The 5,893-nt window shown below is 41.8% G+C and overlaps 1 pseudogene; it reads left to right on the forward strand.

The window, feature by feature from the left end:
- LOC106314934 overlaps positions 1–5,893 on the forward strand; it is a 10,592-nt pseudogene that overhangs the window by 1,396 nt on the left and 3,303 nt on the right.

Genomic DNA, 5,893 nt, shown 5'->3' on the forward strand with positions numbered 1-5,893 from the left:
TCTAACAATGGAACGCAAACAATTCATAACATCAATTAGGTAAAAAACCTTCATTAGAATAGTAAATAGATATTAATGAAGTTTCAATCACAAATTATAACTTTGGATATTCTCTCCAATCTATCAAAATCCTAGAAAACCTTGCTGTGAAAATAATAAAACAAGAAAACACAGAAACGCACACTTTGTCTCTAACATGGTGACAAAGCTTATATAATTAGGTTAACTCGTCAGGGGTAATCTTGTAAATTGGTGAAGACTTGGGATTCAAGTTGGCTGTGACCAAACGGGCTTTCTGCGCGCTTCGCTGTCGATCGATGTCAAGACATGAACATCGATCGATTATTCCTCTTCAATGCTTGATGGTCATCTCGGGTGCTTGCTCCAAATATCTCCAAAATGCTCTAAAATCATCACTTATCTCTAAATCACTCATGATCATATAAATATGCTAAATAGACTCTATAATATAATAATTAGTAGTTAAAACACTTATAAACCATGGATAAAAGTGGATCAAATCCATGGTCTATCAACTCCCCCAGACTTACCATTTTGCTTGTCTTCAAGAAAAACAAACAGCCGGTCTCTCTGAAAGAGGTTTGAAAACAGCAGGGACTCACATGATTTTAAACTTAGAATCATCACCTCTACAATATTGCAATCCACATCTAAAAAGTCCTCAAAAGCACATTATACCATATTCTAGCTTAGCAACCAAGTTCATCTAGCCAACAACTTAGAAAATCTTATCTGACATTCCCCTCTACCAACCTTATTTCTTAGCATAAATAAAAGTATAGGCTTTACCTTGGGGGTATCGATCACTGGATGCAAGGACTTTCAAACAAGTATCTGGACCTGCAGGTAAACATTAGTTCATATCCTCTCTCTACTAATTTTTTCTCTTAGTCAAAGTCTGCTTATATTTGCAAAATCATTGACCAAGATTGGATAGGCTTCCATGAATCAGTCCTGATTGACTGAATAGAAATCCTAAGTCTAACGTCTCCCGTATCAATCCTTAAAACACAATCAATCAACTGAACAATTACTGCTTATTTACTGCCTTAAAACTATTCAATCTAGCTTAACTATATAACTAAATAGATCTATTGTGTGCCTTAATGGTGGTTGCCACCAAGTCTTGTTCACTTCTTTTTGACCTATATCCTAGGATTATTTGTGACGCAAGCCTTAATGGTTGTAGCCACCAAGTCCTGTTTGAATTCCTTCCTAATAAATCTCTAATAGATATATATTATAATTTTTTTTTTTTTTTTTATCTATCTATCTATAATTCGAAAATAGAGAGAGAAATGGCGATAAATCTATCTACACAAGGCTTTACCTTCCAGACTTGTTTGAAGAATCTGATTCCATGTATACCAAGCCCCAAGACAAGCAGTTGTGTCAAGTTTAGTGTTGGAGGTCAATTTGGTTCCTTCAAACAATCTCAGCAAGTGTGAATAGTTGAAAGGTTGATCCACTTTAGTATCTTTAGTACTATCTGCAATCAGTAAGTCTAGAATGGTGCTAAAGAGTGGTTAGATAACAAACAAAAATCTAAAAGTTCATTATCCTCTTCTTGACTCAATAAAAACTTTTTGAAAAATGTTTTAATAAGACTCATAAATAAATTACTATCAGTAAACTTCCCCCAGACTTAAACTACACTGTCCCCAGTGTAATTTCAGTCGGAGTTATGGTGATAACTAAATCTTAAGGACTCAATGTAACAAGTTAGAACGATATACCATACTGGAATGGATGTCGACCAATGTAAGGATGTTGATATCGGTTGTGGCAGGTAAGGCAATGTCGATCGATGTCGACCAATGTAAGGATGTTGATATCGGTTGTGACAGATAAGGCAATGTCGATCGATGTCGACAACTTCTCGTCGGTCGATACTCACGGCAATCGTCTACTCGGATTTTTTTTTTATGACCTGCAATAATTAAAAACCAACATAAATAGTATATTAATAGAAACTAAATAAATATTACCTAATAGTGGGTTGCCTCCCACTAAACGCTTTGTTATAGTCATTTAGCTTGACTTTTGGAGGTGATTGGGCTGGTAGTGTTGAAAACTGGAACTTGTTGGAAAACAAGTATCCATCTCTTGTATGCGCTTGTGGAACCATGTACCAGTGAAGTCTCTCATTGCTTCATCCCCTCTGCGCAATTTTTCCTTCATTATTGCAGTTGTGTTTTCCATTCTCTGCAACCTATCTCCAAGACACTCAAGGTTGAACTGATGTCTTATAAGTGTGGCGTAAGTGTCAGCTGAGATCTCCTCTCCATGGTACTGTGTGTCAGACATGTCTGATTTCACCTTTGGTACTAGCCGGCCTCGGTTTGTAGCTTCGTCGACCGATGTCTGTCTACGAATGTCGGTCGATATGTTGTTGCGTCTGTCGATCGATGCAGATGCTTCTGGTCGACGGGCAATGTAACTCTAAATCTTCACCAATTCCCCTTGTATAGCTTCAATCTTGGAAGTTAAAGCACTAATGCTAAGATCCATTGGGAAGTAGATGTCATCACATCTCCCATCTAGCCTCTCTTCTGAAGTGTCCAGAGCTCTATAGATCTCTGCTATTAACTGATCTATCTATTCTCTGGTGTAAAAATGTTGTTGAGACTTCATCGGAGGTGAGTGTGGTGGACTGTTGTCGACCGATGCTGGTGAGCGTTGGTCGATCGATGTTGGTAAGCGTCTATCGATCGATGCATGTTGTCTTTTGTCGATCGATGTATGGCGAGAAGCGTCAGTCGCTTGATGAATTTTGGCTATGTCTTGCCTCATCTCTTCCATGCATGTAGTTAACCAACCGATGCTATCATTCAGTGGATGGTAGACACCATCAAGCTTCATCCGGAAATTACCTTCATACTTCTCTTGGGCTCCACAGATTCCATAAAAAATCTCATTGATCTCGTCCTTGGTGTAGATCTCTGGTACCAGCTTGGTATGTGTGAATAAGCTAGCATGTTCAGGAAGACACATGTAGCTTGGCTCATTTCTCGAATCTATTTCCAGAAGTCTTCTTATATCTCTGTTGTGAACACGAATGGTGCGTCCCTCTATATCTCTGGCGTATTCATGATCATCTCTGTAGACTCCATACTCATTTTTCTCTTCCGAGTAGAAGTTCCTGGTACCGTAGAAATCAAAGGCCCTTCTCCCGAATTCTGGACGTCTGTCGACCAATGTTGGGACGTCAACGTCGATCGATGGTCGAGTGGGATGGCGAGACCTTTGTTTGAAGCTTTTGTCTATGCCACCAGCTGTGTCATAGAACTCTTTTGTATCCTTCTGTTGGTATTCTGGAATGTTGCGTTTATGTACAAACAAATTTTCTGCTCCATTGGCTGTCTGAAGGATGTCTGCAATATCTTTTCGATATACGTTCAGTATACGTCTGTCTATTGCTCTTGCGTAGCCATCTGGGTTCATGAAAACACCAAATTCGTCTGGAGTTAGATACTTGTTATCAAATTTATCTTTTTCGCTTACAGTGGTGTTTGGTTTAGAGCGGGTGTCGATCGATGTTGTATGAGCAACGTCGATCGATGTTGGAGGGTTGATGTCGATCGATGGACGGCTTGCTCTGTCGATTGGATGGCTGGATCGTGTTCGTCCCCAAGCAGGTTTTGATCGAAGTTGACATGTTTCATCGCGTCTTTGCATGTTGAGAAGTTCCTCATATGTGATACCTTCATGTAGTTCGTCTTTTCCTGGCTCATACATTGATATTTCTACTGCATAGCTTTCGTGATGGTGATCATCTGCCCAACTTCCAATCGAGTAGTCTCCTTCTCGCACACGGTCGACTTCTGCATCGATCGATGAGTAGTTGGCTATGTCGGTCGATGCTTGTTTCCAGTTTCTCTGTTGAGGTTGAGTATCGATCGATGGTGAGCATATTATGCCGATCGATGGTGCATTCCTTTTCCAAGAGGAATGATGTAGAAGTGTATCTTCCTCATCAAGGATGGCTTTGTACTCAGTAGCTCGTTCATCCTCATAGTCTTCATCATACTCTTCTGTATGCATGTTTTGTCTGTGTATGCGGCAATAGTGGAGTTGTAGTAGTCGTTTTCCCAATCGTCTGGACTACTATCGACCGATTCTTCCTGTAGTGTGTCGGTCGATTTCTGATGGCCACTGTCGATCGATGTTGCAATGTGAGTTTCGATCGACGCCGAGTGTTTTGTCTCGTATTCCACTCCACAGTGGCAAGCTGCAATGATTCTTGGATCATTGATTCTCCTGGAGGACGTCTGTGGCTTCTTGACTGGGATGGGGTCGTAGTGGGTATGAGGATCTATGAGCGTCAAGCACAACTGATTGGATTGCAGGTTGCATACTGCTCTTACTGTTGACAAGAAGGCACTCCCAAGAAATAGAGAAGAGTTCCAGTTTAGCTTGATGTCCAGGACATGGAAATCAACTGGAACTAGGGCATTACCAATCTGCACCTCTAGGTCTCTCACAATTCCTCCTGAATTCATCTGAGAACACTCCAAAAAATTGAACAATTCGTTGCAAGGATCCACCTGCAGACCAAGATGGTCTGCCATAACCTTAGGTAGGATGCTGACTGATGCTCCTGTGTCGCACAAGGCATGTTGGAATTCAGTATCCTTCACCGTGCATGGTATTGTGAATTGCCCAGGATCACTCTTTTTCTTCAATGTAACCCTCTTCCTCATCTTTTCTCTAGCTTCACAGAACATTCTTTTGATGTCTTCTTCTTTCTCCCTTGTCTCTCTGAAGAACATCCACAATCTGTGAGTATAATAAGCCTCCTCGAACGGCTTATCTATAGGAATCCTGAAGACTCTTTTTCGGAAACTTTCATTTTCCTTATCATTGGCCCCCCTCTTCAGATGCTTCTCCACTTTTTCCTTTATTTTCCTTAGGGTTCTTCCCATAGGAACCCTATCGACTTCCCTCGAATCTTCTCCATCATCTGAAGGTATCCTGACGGTCTCTGGTGGGTTTTCTGAAGGTTTGGGTTTGGGCCTGAGTGTGTTAAGATGTGCAACATCTATCTTTGGCATCTGCACTCGATACGTAATAGGTGCTCGTCGATCGATGGGCCCTAGAGGTTGTCGATCGATGTCGACATCTGTTTGTCGATCGATGGGGGTAGCAGCATGTCGAGCGATTCTGACGTTATCAGGGTTGGGAGGATGTGGGTGTTTTGCTGCGAACTCCTCGTGAGTCAGAATCCTCGCATCATTGCAAGATGCGGTTGACTACGTTGGTGTCATCGATCGATGCTCTCGAGATCCTATCGATCGATTTGGACTGGGGACCGTCGATCGATGTTCATGGTCCGGCGTCGATTGACACCAGTGCGATCCACCGAAGCTCATCAGACTTTCTACTTCGAAATCTCCTTCTTGCAGCTTCTCTTCCTTCACCACTTGCAAGAAATCATCCCCAATGATGGCATTCACGTGGTTTTTCGTCACATCATCTCCTACCCCTCTTGTCAAGGCTTCCTGCCTCTTAACAGCTTCTCCTGTCTAAACAACCTGCATCTCCAGCTTCTTCACATGGGTGCTCAAAGTTTCAAACTTTGTGTTCAGGTTGGTGTAGACAGAATCAATCTTCCCATTGAAGTCCACTGTCATGCGCTGCTGTGCCTCAAGAACCCTATCAAGCATCTCTTCAATCTTGCTCTCTTGAGTAGGCGGCAGTGGCTTCTGGTAGTAGGAATTTCCATAACTCCTATTGTTGTTATAGTTGTTGCTGCAGGGTTTCTGGTACTCCAACTCTGGTTGAAATTTCTCCTATTTCCATTGGAGTTTCTGTTTCCACCCTGCTTTCCAGAACCTTGGAATCCAGTTCCACCAATGAAGTTCACCTCTTC

This window comes from Brassica oleracea, chromosome C9 (genome assembly GCF_000695525.1).
Source record: "Brassica oleracea var. oleracea cultivar TO1000 chromosome C9, BOL, whole genome shotgun sequence".
Classification (NCBI taxonomy): Eukaryota; Viridiplantae; Streptophyta; class Magnoliopsida; order Brassicales; family Brassicaceae; genus Brassica; species Brassica oleracea.